Raw genomic sequence first — 16,540 nt, 5'->3', positions numbered from 1 at the left:
TGTTGCTGCGCAGGGTCCATTAGTGGGCACCCAGCTGCCACTGACACAAGTCAGGCCTTTGGTCATCCCTCCACCTGCCACTCCCTTGGCTCAATCCACCGAACCCACTGGCCATACTGGTCAGGGCGGATTAGCCAGCCAGGGTCTGTGCCACAGTCCAAGAGGAGGAAGGTTGCACCTGCAGCACAGGCTGGAACCCCACACACAGCCACGACCTCCTGCACGTCGAGGAAGAAGCCTTTCTGTAAGCAGGAACTGGACTTCCTCCTGGACTACGTGCAGGGCCACAGCCGTGACATGCTAGTGGGTGCCAATAGTCAGACTACGGCTGCCCAACGTTACACCCACTGGAAGCATATTGCGGAACATGTCAGTTCATTCAGCCATGAGGTGCGCACGGCGCAAGAGTGCAAAAAGCGTTGGAATGACATCAAACGCAGCACTAAGGCTAAGCGTGCCTCTAATTACAACTTGACTCTGGTGACTGGTGGTGGGCCTGCACCAGAGGAGGAAGAGCTCACTCGGCATTAGGCACTCAATGCGGAGTTCATACCACCTGAATTGGTCGAAGGAGTGGGAGAGATGCTGGACTTTGATGCCCAGTCCAGTGAGTGTTGATGCGTGTTTGTTGAGGACGTGTGTGTTTCACTTGTGAGATGTGTTGTGCATGATTGCCGCTACATGTGACGTGTACAGGTTCTGATGTGTAAGTAATTCAATGCTTCCGTCATGCATGTCTCCTCTGCCTGCATGCGGGGACTCCATGTAGGCATGCTCCCTTGCCCCTCCTCCACCACTCTGCACCCTAGTTCCACCTTTGCACTGGTGTTCTTCAATCTTGCCAATGTGTACTTTCTTGTTCATGCTTCCTGTGTAGATGCTCACTTCCAGCGTAGAATCTGCCAAACATATGCCATGTGGTACATCCTTAGTACTTGATGCAGGGTATCTAACTTGTACTGTGCATAGGTCAGATGTCCCGCAGGGACATGAGTGCCCATTCATGCTCCATGTGCATTGCACGCATGCCCCTATGTGTCCTTGACTGGATGATCACTGTAATACAAGTCCTTGGTTGCATACATTGCCTGCCATCTCATCAGCCTTCCCATGTCAACTGTGGCTTAGTCCTGCGTTGCACATATGTTTAGGGTCTGACAATCTGTGTGGCTCACAGGCCTCAGCCTGTTCAATGGCCAATGACTCAGTCCAACTGTTGTGTCTTCTTCACACATGGGCGGAATCCAGAGTTTTCATCTTGTGTCCTGCTTACTGTCCCAGCATCATTTGCAGTGTTGTCACTTGAATCACATTAAGCTGTTGATGCCAGTCAACACTGCCTGTCAATACACAGGTGTATGGTCAGCCTTTTGATACCATGCTAGGCATCCCTGCTTTGGTACTGGGGTGGAGGGGTGCTTGGCTTCTAGATATGGTACACATTGAATGCACAATGCATGTTATGTCTGAATTTGACATTGCACTGCCTTCACATTTCCTGGCACACACCATGGAGTCCTTGTACATGTAAGTAGTGAGTGTCGTACACATTTTCTGCACTGCATAGACCCACTTCCATGGAAACTGCCACCTTTCAACAGGTCTGATCACAGAAGCAATTCAAAGTTGACCCAGCATGCATGCCAGGTTATATGTTGTGTGTCACATGTCTGCCTGATGCGTTTGCTGTCGGTGTGTGTGTGTTGTGTGCTTCTGACATGTGTAGTGACCTTTTTTCTCTCTATTTTTCAGGTGATGACGCAATGGAGGCGGAGGATGGTGTTGTCATGCCAGACACAGGGTTGTTACCACTACATCAACCCGTCACTAGTGGGGGTCGTGGGGTGGTAGGCCACGAAAACCCCCAAGTGCTACAGTCCATCTTGGCTCTGGCTGCCTATGAGTCCAGCCTTGATGACGACTCTGATGTCCATGTTGAGTTGGATGAGCATCAAGTCCATGTGTCAGGGGTGAGTGATTCTGATGTGGACACTCCTCTGTCTGCGACACCTGCACTGAGGGATCAGACAGTCTTGGTTCCTCCGCCCGTGGGTCACCCTCCACACCAGTCACTGATGTGCCTCGGACATCACGTCGACGGGGGCATGTAGTCGTGCAGCCGCGGGCAGTGCCAACACAGCAAGGACCCCCGGTCCTTGGGTCCCACAGGGGTCAAGCCCAGCAACACGGTCGCCGCACGCAACTGCAGTATACTGAGTGGGAGCAAGACATGACTGCCAATTCAGAACGGCAGGGGGCAGCAATGGAGAACATCGCTGAGAGCATGGAGCGTGTGGCCCGATCTGTTCTCCCCCAGGCTAGGCAGGTGCTTCTCCAGCAGCAGGCGGCACGGTCCACGGCCCGCTCGCTCAGGCTGGGCATGGCGGCCTCAGACAGGGCACGCCAGGCTGAAATGTCGTCTCTGCGTCAAGCAATTGCTGCTCACGCAGAGGCACACATGGATGCCCTGAGGGAGGAGTATGCTTCCCTCAGATCCACTCTGGGTGTCCTTATGATGTCCCAGAGGCAGCAGGCAGAGGAGAGGTTTGCACAGCTTGAGCGTATCATCTTGGCTGAGCTACAGGCTTGCCGGGAGGTGCAGCGGTTGTCCAGTCAGGCCTTGCAGGAGGAACTCCGTGTTACACGTGCTACCTTGCAAGAGGAAGCACGTGTATCACGTGAGGTTCTGCATGCAGACCTACGTCACATCGCCACACAGAACCAGGCTCACCCGTCCGGCAGACTTGCTGCCGACTAGGGGCAAGCTGTGGCTAGGCGTGGCCAGGCTACTGTGCCATGTCCTCCTTTCCAGGATGAGCCAGACTCGGACGACCATCTATCTCCCACATAGGTCGGGCTGTGCAGGCGTTGAGCCCATGGATGTGAGCAGCACCCTGTACCTCCCCCCTCCTGGGTGCCTCCCCTCCCCCCGGGTGGTATGTGGCCATTTTTTATTTTTCTTTTAGCTTAGTTAGTTAAGTTTCTGTTTGATAGTTAGTTTAATTAGGTAATGTAGGTTTTCCATAGTTAGTGTAATTAGTTAATATAGTTTAAAATTGCTTGTCTATTGTGCTTTCATGTGACGGTGCAGTGCTTTGTGGCTTTTGAAGGCATCCACTGTCTGTTCCAGCTGGGCCCTTCAGGCTTGTCTTGTGTATGTATTTGGTGCTTGGGGTCCTTGACTCACATATGCCACTCCTGCCTCCCTTATCCATGGGCTCGCAAGGATGGTTCGGTGTCACAAACTTTTTACACAAGGGCTTTGGACTGTCATATCTGTGGCATGTCTGGTGCTGTGTGACTTGTGTTTACACCCATAGTGGCGATGATTTTGGTGTTATTGTCCACTGTTAAGCTTTTGCTAGATGGGGTGTTTCATGATTAATGTGTACATTAATTTCTATGCATTGTGTAGTATGTTTCTTATATTTACTGTACACGTGCTTGTTGCAATTCATGCTGTAGATAGTGTTCCACACTTTGGATGTGAAAGACGGACTGATGGTGTGATTTATGCTGTGACTCTCTGACATGGTCAAGTAATGAGATGCCTGAAGAGACACACACAGATGACTTTGAAGCATTAATCATGTGTTTCATGACCTTTCTGCAGGGGGATGAGCCTCCAGAGCACCTTTGCCAGCAGACATGGCCCATTGGATGACGGAATTCTGGACACGTTTGTTGGTGCCCACATGCACATGTGTGCACAAGCAGAGGCACAGGGATTTCAGACCCACATCCTAGAACTGCTGACGTGTTCCAAGGAACTCCGGGTAAGGTGAGCAGCACAGGGGGGCCACAACACAGCAAAGCTTGGACCAGGCGAGTTGCACATGCAGGCTTAGTCACAGCACTGAGGGTGAGCTTGGACGGATATTGGTGTTGAAGCACACAATGCAGCTCAGATGTGTTGGTGGACTGATGGCTGTTGATTGTAAGGTTGTCTGGGACACCTGCAGGGGCAGTGGCACATACCCTCCGGTACACCAAGGTCCATCGAGGCACTTGTATCAACCATGTAGCCTTCCGAGACATGGAAAGGGGCAGCTCACAGGGACATACAGCAAGGGGCATACTCGGGTGCAGTGCATTTAATTTCCATGTACTTTATGATGAATTCACTGCCAACTTTGTTTCGGTCATGGTGGTATGCAACTTGCTCTGAAGTCATGGCTTGCTATATGGGTCTGTCTGCTTACCCAGGGAACATTGCATGTTGTGTGAATTGTGACACATTGGTGTTCCATTTGCCATGCACCCACCGGCAGCTGACTTACTGCATTGACTGTGTATGACCCGTCACAGGGGTAATGTTATATATGGGTACGAAGCATCAACACCAGATTGTCTGTTTGTAGAGTAGTTTGTTGCTATGGGGCATGTTTGGTGGTGTGTTTTTGTGTAATTGGCACATACAGGTTGTTGACTGTGGCTCTCTTTGCAGCATTGTAGTGCTCCTGTAACCGGACCTGAGAGTGCACAGGCGGGAGGCCAGCACTCAAAACCAGAGCTAAGTGTCTTGTTGTTTTTCTTTCAAACTGCTCTGCATAGGCTTGCTGGGGGGTGCACTAATGCATGGATGTATGTGTGATTCAATTTGGTATGTTTTTTTCCCCCTATCACCCAGAATCCTATGCAATTTTGAACCCTGTACCCTCTACCCGGTGTTCCTGCTTCCCGTACCTATCCAAGCAACGTTCCATAACCCCCTTTCCCCGCTGGGGTTGCGGATGCCTGTGTAAGCCCCGAACTTGCAGGCGCCAAAACCCTAGAGGGGGTGGTTGGTTCGTACCACTCCTAAGCCTGGACTACAGAAGGCCATGACAATGATGTCCAGGTTTGTTTGGATTATGTATGTGTTCATGCAGGTAGTACATTTTCGTGCATTCCCTACTTTCATGTGTCATTCCTCCTCCCCTCTCCTGCCACTCATTCCAGTTATCCAGTGTGCCAACACCTGTCCCGACTGCATATTCCTGACCCTCCTTCCCCACCAGGGTCTCAGGGGCCTGTGTGAGTTTGACCTTGCAGGCACCCGGGACACGGTGGGGGTGGTTGATTCGTGACACTCCTGTGCCTGTTCATGGGACCTGTGACAGTACACATCCGTTCATGGTGCATCATCCTATGTTATGTACCACCCATGGTTCACATCCTGTTGTGACATTGTTTTACTGTGCTTCCTTGGTTGTTGCTTCTTTGTGGTAGTACTTGGCCTTTGTGAGGTACTGCTACGTCAAGTCATCTACTGGAGGGTGTTCTGGTTTGTTTTTATGCCTTGGATTTTGTGATTTTGGAAATGAGTGTGGATTCTGAGGGTGCAGGCACTTTTTTACACACAAGGTGGGAGATGGTGACGAAGGGTAAAGGTGATCCTGTGGCCAGGTGGAATTGAGGGTTGAAGGCTCCATGACCCAGGTGCAGTTGTTCAGTGGGTCTAGGTCATTTGTGAGGGAGGGGGGGGGTTGTTGTTGATAGTTGCCTTGCCCTGCAGTGTGATGGGAACTCTGACATTGTAATGGTGGTATCCTATGTACATGTTGTGTTCTGCTGATCAATGCCTGTTCATGTGTTGTGTTTACCTTTCAAGTGTGAGGGGATAGTTGTGGTTTGACATGCTGGGGTGTACACATGGTGAATGTTCACATGTGATGTGTAGAGAATCTTGATTGGTCACTTGATTGCACATGCATATGTTGAGTGCATGTCCTTGCTGACCCACACACTTGCACTCTGATGCACTACATGTACTCCCACCCTTGCATATCCACGTGTACACTGTTTGCCTTCTGGTGCCCACTGTGTCCCTGCAGCACATGTTCTGTGACCAATTATGGATCCTGTACATGCCTAATTTGCTTTTTGATGTGGTCTGTCGCTTAGATGTAATGCTCAGGGTGTGCATCACACACGATGGCTGTTCACTGTGCTGTGCGCTGAGCAGTGTGTTGCAGGAGTAGGACACCTCACACAGAAGCTGCAGTGTTGATTTTGCAATGCACAATGTGCATGTAGACAGGCATTCATTGTTATGTTACGTCTACAACTCCTGTAATGCATTTGGAAATGACATATTTTGGGTGGGAGGTTGTTGGTCTGTCATTTCATCTGATTCCAGGTCAGGCATCATTGTCTGATGCCACTGTACATTTTGGACATGGCAATGTGTACCTTATTGTTACTGTGTTGGTGTATGGGTATTGCTTGCCATGTCATGTTGTGGTTTGGGAGGGTTTGAGTGACAAAACAGTGATGGCCATGGCCTGTTTTGCAGGTGTGTGTGATGCACACCTTGCATGTCAGGGTCATCCGCTTCTCAGAGCAACTAGCTGGGGGTAGATATCTCTCCGCGGCAGGGCCCTCCCTCTGGAACAGCCTTCCTGCCTCACTTGAACTTGAGGGGAACCATCTCCGGTTTGGGAAGCACCTCAAGACCTTCCTCTTTGCCTCTGCTTTCTCTCTGCCTCTCCCTTGCGGAATTCTTCACTGGAACTGCACTGGATCTGCAACTGGGCCACTCTCACCGACCTCGGTCCCTGGCCCAGCCACTCTCCACTTGCACTGCCTCCCTGGCAATCCCTGCACTGCGGTACTGTCTCTCTATCCCTACAGCCCCCCCTTCCCAGCACTTGTCTGCACTTACCTTTGAAGTTGCCACCAGCTGACCTATGTATTTGTTTTTTGGTCTACTTCCCCTATACTGCACTCCCCCCCTCCCCTTCCCCTTGCACTTTTCCCTTCCCCCTACCCCTGCACTTGCACAATCTAAATGACACCTGGCCTAGTAGTACCGTTGTCTGTCTTCCCTTGTTCCCCCCTCCCCACCTCATCGCACCTTGAAATACTTGTGTATAGGCCATATCATGTCATATGCCATATGTGTGCCTTTTGGTCACACAGGATAGCTTGTGTTTAAGTAGCTAGGGATGCAGACAATGTGGCACTTCCATGGCAACTATCTCAGGGTGGTAGGGTTGTGACAGTTGACTGTCTCTGTGTCATCATCGATTGTCACCTGGTATGTGCCAGGCCTGTGTGTTCTCCGCAGGGGTGGGAGTTTAGGTGAAAAATGTGGCCACAAGCTGGGTCTGGGCTTCCTCGCCACGTGCCCTGTCCCCTCCCATGAGCAGCGCCTGTGCCTGTGGTTGGGGATGTGGGGGCACCACCATGTCCACTGGGACGCCCTGCCGTGTTGCAACATTGTGCAGGACACATGCTGCCACAATGATCCTGCACACTACTGGTGGTGCATAGAGATTTGCCCACCAGAGCGGTCAAGGGAGCGGAAACGTGACTTGAGCACTCCGAATGTCCACTCCACTATGGCCCTGGTTGCAATATGGGCCGTGTTGTATCTTACCAGGGGTGGTGTGGTGGGGTTCGGGATTGGCGTCATCATGTGGTTGCTCAGAGGGTAGGCACTGTCCCCTGGGGAGGTGATAATAGTTGAGATTATTAGGGTTTGGGTATTTGTCTGTGTGTGACTTGCATGCATGTGCAAGGGCATTTGTACTCACCTAGGAGCCAGGTGTCGCCATGCTGCCCAGCTTCCAGGGCCCGGCTCAGGGCGGACATTCTGTATATGAAACTGTCATGGGTGGAGCCAGGGTAGTTTGCATAGACAGAGGTGATGATTCCCTTTGCATCGCATACCACCTGTACATTGATGGAATGCCAGTGCTTGTGGTTTTGGTAGATGTACTCAGTGGCCCTAGGTGGACGTAGGGCCACATGGGTGCAATCTATGGCACCAAGCACTTTGGGGAAGTGTGCCACCCTGAAAAAATCCAGGACAACGGCCTGCCTTTCTGCGGGTGTTCTGGGCATGTATATGTGCCTGCGGACTGAGGGGCGCGCTGTCATGATTGCCAGTACCTGGTGTAGGCAGCCTGACTGCGTGGCCTGTGAGACCCCCCCCCACTATGCCAGTAGTCCGCTGAAATGACCCAGTGGCCAAAAAATGCAGAACATTGAGCACCTTCTCCAAGGGGCTCAATGCTTGGGAGCAAAGGGTGGGGGGTGTAAGGTCATCTTCCCACTACCTGACCAGGTCTAGGATGATGTGGGGTGGAAACCTATACCTGCCATAGACCTGGTCGTCAGGCATCCCAAAAAGGCTTGTTCGTGGTGCGAAAATGCGTGCCCTGGCTATTCTCCTCCTCCTGCGGTGTCCCACGATCAGTGCTGCGACAAATGGGGCATTCATTGTAGCTGTATATACGTGTTTGTTGTTTGTGCGCACTTTTGTACTGTGCGCGGGGACGCTTCCGTCTGCCTTTGTGTGGCGGACGCGTTGACGCCTGTGTGCGTCTTTTGCCGTGCACGGGTTTCCCGTATTCGGATCCATGAATACGGGTTGTTCGCGTGCGTGTGGGCGTTCCGTGTAGTTCCCTGCAGTACTTCCCCAGTTACGCCTTCTTTTTAACGCGTTATTCCCCATTCCGCGTGTTACGCCCACTGTTCCGCCCACTTTGGTTGTGTGCGCCGCACTATGTGCGCTTTTGCTGTGCGCGTAGCGCACGCCGTGTATGCCTGCGTGCGCCATGGCTGGATTGGGCGCACGGACAGCGGGAAACACGCGCAGCGTCTTCCTTGAATCGCACAAGTGCGCTGCGTTTCTCACACTTGCGCTCCCTTGCGCCTGCTTGCGCATGGATTTTCGGCGCACATTTATTCCATGAATCGCCCCCTATATGTTTTGTGAACTAATTAGGAGTACCAATGGCATTTAAGATGGTAGTGGACACACTGATGCACTGAAGGAGAACTTTTCTGAATGTATAAATATAATTTTAATCAAGTGTAGAGGACATGAGGAAGTGACTCACAATGCACATAAGGACAAGTGCATGGTGTTTGCCCAGTGAGGATAATGATGCAATATGAATTAAGTTGAATTCAATGATGGGTTGCCTAATTTCCATATGTATTTTTTGTTCATTTTTTTATTGTTTGCATCCCCCTGATGTGGGACGACCTCTGATACATGACATATGTAGTATTCAAATTTTACATACAATTGTTAATATTGCGAAATAATTTTTTGGATGACAAATGAAATGTGATAATTGGTTGTTATATTTTTATGACAAAATGTATATACTATATTGTGACATTGAACTAGGTGATTTACCACCCCCGATGAAGACCTATGCGATGTGAGATTGAAACACGTTTTGGCACGAACATGAAAATCACCAGAATGGAATAACATTTTATACCCAACAGAGGTCAAGGCTTTAGAGAATTGTTTCTAGCAGAGAAGTTGATGGGCTATGCACAGTGGAAAGACCACAAATCTTTCTGTGTATGCTTTAGGGTCAGACTCGTGAGGGTACTTTGTGTCTGCTTTGGTAGTCTGTGCAACATTTGTGTCCCACCCTTGAAATGTAACTGTTTGATTTGGTAATCAGAAACTAATAATATACTGGTATGTGCAGTGGAGTATAGCCCCCCCCAGCACCTGGAGGGTGGCTTAGTTAGTATCATTTAATGCAGTTTTTTTTTCCTTCTGATTGTAGAACTCTCTATACATTATAATCTCATTGTTTGTGTCCAACACATCCTTTACCTGTTTTTGAACTTTATCCATCCTACCTCACCCCAATCTTCTATGTCCTAACTTCTATGTGTACTTTATCATCATCCATTTTTAAAAAATCAATGAGTAATCATTTATTGTATTGACACCTTTTAAGTAGCATTGTATCACTACTGTCTCTTTTGTCATTTATATTCCATAATCAGAATTTAAAAAAAAAGAATTCTGATTGATAGCTGTGACTATACAAAAAGGGGAGTGATTGGTGTAAGTGATTGGCATAATGAGGATCGCGCCCAGAAACACAAATGACTGGGGTATTTACCCGTGGCTATCCAGCACCCACGGCTATATTCCGGCAAATGGCACATCATGTGTTTGTGGATGTGTGGTAAGCACGGCTATCCCACATTTTGGGTGAAATAGCATCTTTGATGCACTTATTGTTTTTGGGGATTGGGAAAAACTAGGGGATTTGAGTAGCAGCATGGGGAGTAGTGGTGGGGCTGGTAGGCATGTTAGGGACACTTGTTTTGGAGTTTGGGGGAGTGGAAATACATGTTCTATTCGTATTTCTTTTAGTATAGCTGCGGTTAACAGTTAACAAACATGAAGGGATTTTCTATAACCATGTCTATAAAAAAATCATGTGCATAGGCATGTCAGAGCTTTTTGTCATTTTATTGGTTGTACCCATATGGACTGCTATATTTTTAGCTGCTTCCATATACCATACATTTTCTGTGCAATATTGTTATGTGAATGATACATCACAGAATTGTATTTGTGTGTGTAATTTATTTGCTTAGGTGTTCTCTTATTTCATTTGAAGTTTTGAAGGTTGGTTTAGTTTGATTTTCGTCTTGCAAAAAAAAATATGTGTAGCCACAGATACAAAGCAAGATCTACTGCGGCTTTGAAAGATGCTGGGTGGGAATAGAGTTGATTTCTGTGAGTTTCATTGTTTGTTATTGGCTGTTGTTACTTTTCTATTTGCATAGCTCTCTGTGATAGGTTGTGGTGAAAATGTGTATTCCATTTTAGTCGTTGTATTAGTATGTAGTCCTCTTTTTTGGTTTTTGTTTTGGAAAGTTTAAATACATAATATTCTTCAATTTTATCCTTTACATTCCAAAACTCTCACTGTGCACATGACAGGATTGTGGCTGATGTGAAAGTAAGTGTTAATAAATATTTATGTATTTGAAGGTTTATTTGCATTGCTGTGTTTGATAGTTATATTAACCTCTGCTACCATGTGGTGTTCTTGATCATTTTTCCATCTGCTCTGATTGTGTGCCATGTATTTTTTTAATGTATTTTTAAGTTTCACTGATATGCACCTACAGAATTATATTTGTCAATCAATGTTAGTTATATGCAGGCATTTAGTTTTTGTATTCATGTTCGTGAGATTGAATGTTTATTTGATTGTATTTGTTATACTTGTAATACCATTTCAGCTATGCAGTACTCTTGGCTGTTTTGAGTTTTTCTGTGAGGTAATACAATTGATGGTGTTTTGCAAGTTAATTTTAGTATTTTTTTCTTTTTGTATTTTGTTGTCACTGTATCGTTCTCATCATCCAAGTGAACTTGCACTAGATGTTGTACAGTTATCTCCTGTGAAATGCCAACCCATATTCAAAACATAGTTGTACTCCTGGAGATGGGAACAGTACTTCTGTAGTCAGTTCTTGAAAAGCCTCCTTTGTGAACCTTTTAGCATTTCTGAGGATTTTTAAATGGAGTGGTTCAGTGCTACAGGTGTTTTAAGACTGGCTGTTGTTGGCAGCACCTTTAATGTGTGCAGGTTGATTGTGCACAAACACAGCTCACAGTTCCAGTGAAGTCGGAAGACCATATGTAAGTAAAAAAAGACTGCAGCCTAGTGTGGGACAGACCATCTAGAAACATTTGAAGGCTCATGTCTTGGTGTCTCTTTGCACAAACTGCATTGGTCTTTCTCCATTTCTTTTTTGCCATATAACATGAAACACCATTTTAAAGGTACTAGTGTTTCTACCTGTTTGATTGTTTTCTATCCCATGTACTGCAGGTTTCCTTATACTACCCTGTTCTCTGTTGTTCTGCAAATGTACTTAACCATTCCCCATCCTTTGTCCTCAAAACACCCATATAATATCCTTTGTTCATGTTTACCTAGTTGTTATATATCTGTTTGCTTATTGTAGTGGTAGTTTTCATATGTATTCATATTATTGAATGTTTTTCTAATCCAAGTTGGATTTTCTGTCCAATGATCCAATGATCAGTATGTGTAAAGAGAACAACAGTGTTGTATGCTCAAATGTTGTATCTTATATAATGTATGTGATGCACTGCTTACAAGTTATGAGGGAAATACACATTGCTATATTAAATTGTGTTTCTTGAAGTGTGTGTGTTCTTTTTTCACAGATAGAAGGATATATGTGTATATATATATATTATATTTTTTCAAACATAGACAAATAACTATGGCTACGGTTTAGCCCAATGGGTTGTTCAATATCAGTGGCACGGTTAACCGCAGCAATGACTGATGAGGGTCATAGTTGTGGGTTCTTTTGAGCATACCTATGCTGTGTGTACCCTATTACTTATATTTATACTTATGTTTATAAAAATCTATGTGACCTACCCCCCAAAATTGTCATATTGTAACTAGAAAAAAAGAAGTCAATGAACTCTAGTCGCGGCTATGAGTGATGATTTATTTTAGAAAAAGTTTGGGTTGTTATTCAATTGTGTTTGTGTATTGATATGTGTTAAGTACTCCTTAAAAGGACTGTTTTGGGGTATACTGAGTGTTGTATTTGAGCACATTTTGCATGCTCTCGTTATCATCATGTACCTTAAATAACTCATTTTAATTAGTATTGTATCTCTACTGACTCTTTTGTCATTCATATTACATACAAACAATCCTCTGCTACATAAACAGGGATTTCATTGGTGTAAAGAAAGAAAGAGCACAGAGAAATGTTCCAAGATTGTTTGAATTGTAGTAGAGGTGAAGAGTATTTCTATGATTGAAAGTATATTTGTTGGTTATATATTGGTAAAATATCCCCAAGGCTCTTTTAAGAGCCACCCAGAGAACCTTTTAAATATATTTGAAAAGGAAAATACCTTTGATGCCTTTTTTTAAATAACCACAGCTATGACTGTAGCCACAGGTATCACAGAGCCAATAGGAAGGCATGTATGTTTGGTAGTTGAAGCCCTGGCTATAACTATCGCTTTAGCCTCAGGTACAGGGCTACCAGTTTTTGTGCAATGATCATGATATTTCATGGATTTTACAGTACACAATTCTACATGTGTTTTTGATTCTATGCATGTTTACCTTTGGGTTGTTTGAATTTTCACACTTTGTTATTATGTGTTTTGAAATCTTGAAAAACGTTTTGGGTAGCCACAGCTACATGCTCCAATTGGATCTCATGCTTTAAGGCGGGCTTTGGTAGCCACTGCTATGAGCCCACTGATTGTACCCACGGTTATAGCTGTTTGTATTTTGGTCCAGTTATTATATTATTTTATGGATGTTTTAGCACAGATTTGTACATGTTGTTCTGTTTGGATGTTCTGACCTCTACTCTTTGATTTACATTTGAAGCCTTTGCAATATGTGTTTTTTCAGTGCATTTGAAAAATCTATGTATTCCCGCGGCTATGGGAAGGTCCTCTCATTGTAACTGGGGTTATAGCTGGAGTTATGTATTTTTTCAAATGACAAAATAGCATGCTTTTATTTAATAGTGTTTCTGCAAGTTTTACATGTTCAACAAAGTATTCTTTAGGGGGGTTGTTTTGGGGTTCATTGACTGTTATAGATTATAATAAAAATGTGTTGGGCATTTTACTTGTATGCTTTGTGCAGTGCTCTTTTTGTGCTACTTTCTGTGCTGCTGATTTCTGAAATCTGTGAAAGTGACCTTTTTGTGAACATTTGATATTCTGATTCCAGAACTCTGAGTATGCACACGTTCTGTGTTCTGTGTTTGGCTGTTCATTATTTGGAGCAGCTGAAGGTGAGTGATTGTGTGTTTTTCTATATTTCATTTATAATATGATTTGCTGTTTATATAAGATAAATTAAGTATGTTTAGGTTTCTGATTTAGTCAAGATTATAAGTATTATTTGGAAAGTAGGGTTTTCCATATTTTACTTCAGTGTTTACAGGAGAGTGATCAAGCGGTAGCACATCTTATGTAGTGGTTATGTTTGAGAAAAATATATTTCCAATTAAAGTTTGTTTCTAACTGACATTGGAAGATGTGAAATGAGTGGGGGTACATAAGAAACCCTAGTGTCAACCAAGCAGCATCATTCTGCCCTAGACAAAAATTGCAGCCCTGTATGTGTTTTTTAGTTGGATATCAAGGTGTTTCCTGTGACCCCATAGTGACTTTCAATGTCTTAGAGTTATGGAAGTGTTTGAATGTGGCTTTAAATTCGACAAGCCTTATTAGGCAGCCTGATGAATTCTAACTTGGTTATGACGTTCGCCAATGCTCTTGAACTTATTTGCAGAGATTTTGTGGATTCTGCCAGCTTACTGGGAAAGTTAATTTTAACTGGTAAATTTGCAGTGAACATTTCTTCTCTTGAGAAGTGGTTGGAGAATTGTACTCTGAGGTTATGGCTAGAGTATGCCAGGTATTATGAAAGTCTTTGGTGTGTCCCTTTAACACCATTTATTCTGACAATTGAATAGGTTGAATAGGTTTCAAGATGTTTCATAATGTTACATCAATATATATGTTAATAATAATTCCTCTTTTAACATGTATTAAACAACTATAAACATCTCAAGTGACCATTTGACCATCAGTAAACGACTGACTCACCTAAACATTGACTCATTGTCTCATACAGAACACCATCATTCATCATCATTGGGTGAGTAGTGATGAACAGTGATTGACAGAGAAAGTAGGGTAAATGTATGTATGCATGTATTTATGTTTGAATGGATGGGATTTATAATGTGCAAACATAGCTAGGAAGCAACTGTGCACTGCACAAAGTGGATGCATCCAGAAGTTTAGAAGTAGGTGGCAGGTATAGCAGTGGAGCTGGCATACATAGGAGAGCAGGCAGGTGGGAGGATTCCACAGGAAGAAACATAGAATTGATTGGCATGTACACAGATTGATGAGATGTTCTTTGAAGAGTAGGGTCTTCAGCAGATTGCTGAAGGGTGGTTTGGAGATGGACAGTCTGATCTATGTAGGTAACATGTTCTAGAGACAAGGTGCATAACAGAAAAATCCCTAGTTCCTGATTTTTCTTCCCTCTTGCCGTTCTTTATTTCCAGCCTGGCAATGCTGTTTCTTCTTATGGAATGCTGGCATCAGAAGGTGGTGAGATTCTCAGTCAAATAGATAGGCCAAGAAGAGTGAATTTTTGTAGTGACTGTTTTGTGGGTGATACATGCAATCTTGAATATGATGTGCATTTGAAGGGGTAGCTAGGGCTGCTCCTTGAGTGTGGAGGAGATATAGTTAACTTTTCTTAGACCTCTTCTGAGGTGTGCTGCTTCTTGCAGGGAAGTTTGCAGAGGGACTAAGGTTGCACCTGGGACTCCTGCAAGTAGAGCTTTGGTACAGTCCAGATGGGAGATGGGCAGTTCTTGGACAACTCTTCCGAAACTCGTGGAAAGGATGAAAGGCTTCACATAGCGAGGAGAGAAAGCTGGTACCATACTCCTTGTGTCTTCTTGGAGCTGTGTGATTTGAATGAAAGGTCACCCTTTTATTCCAGGCCAATTTCATACCCCTGTGGTGGCTGTGCTTGTCCTCAGTATGGCCGATTATTATATCGCTTTACTTTGGTCAGCCACGCTATTTCACTAATCGGCTTCAGCTGCTTCAGAATTCTGCTGCCAGATCTGTTCTGTGTCTTTCTTTCTTACCACATATGTCTCCGCTCCTTAGAAAGCTTCACTGGCCTCCTATCAAAAAGCAGATTCTCTTCAAGTCTATGTGTATTGTCCTCCTAGCTTTTTATAAACTTAGGGCAGAATATCTTCAGGAAAAATGTCCACGGTATGTCCATGCTCGCCCTTTACGCTCTTGATCTGCCCTTCTGTTGTCTGTCCCTTGTGTCAGACTGTCGCCCATAGGTCTCTGTGCCTTTTCTGTGACAGCTGTGAAAGGCTTAGAATGACCTTCTGTTGGCATTGCGTGGCATTGGTGACCATCTTGCCTTTCGCCGTCCCTTGAAAACTTTATTGTTTTAGACCACTTCTCTTTGCTGCCGTCCCTCTGCTTCTTAACACCATGATGCCTCTTGGTGAACAGGTGATTTACAAGTACATATAACATAACATAACCATTGACAGTACAGCCAATATATTTAACATTGGGTATGATTTGAGGCATATATCTATTGAGCTTTATCTCAGCCAGCCAATTCTGGACTTGGGCATGCTTGGTAGTGTTACCTAAAATAATGCATTTGTTCTATGTACAACTGAGCTTCAAGAAGGCACTTGGCATCCTGTCTTTGATGAGGGGCAGGCAGCATTTTGAGTTGACAGCTGTCCTGTTTCAATTGATTGTTAGGTAATGTTGTGTGTCATCTGTGGATTTTTACACCTTGATGGCAACATTTGTGAGGAGTTCCCCAAGAGGTTCCATGTATAGTAGAAAGATGGAAGGGGACATAATGGTGCAGTTTGGAGTTCCACAGATTACTGGGTAGTGGCAGTCCATTTGGATGAGTTTGTTTCTTTTGAAAAGGTAAGAGTTGAACTACTGCAGGACAGTGTCATTGAATTATATATTTGTGGAGAGGAGGATGTTTAGGGGTTCATGACCATTTGTATACCAGGCCATATGTCATAAAGGCCACAGCGGTCAGTGCCCTTTGGCCAAGATGGGTAGATATTCATCAATAACTTGTTTGGTGGAGGTGCCTCTGTGCATCGTGCCTGAAACCAGTTTGGTAAACACATAAAAGATAGTGCTGAGTGATCCTTT

This window comes from Ambystoma mexicanum, chromosome 7p (genome assembly GCF_040938575.1).
Source record: "Ambystoma mexicanum isolate Mex_15411 chromosome 7p, UKY_AmexF1_1, whole genome shotgun sequence".
NCBI lineage: Eukaryota > Metazoa > Chordata > Amphibia > Caudata > Ambystomatidae > Ambystoma > Ambystoma mexicanum.
This window is presented reverse-complemented; position numbering follows the sequence as displayed.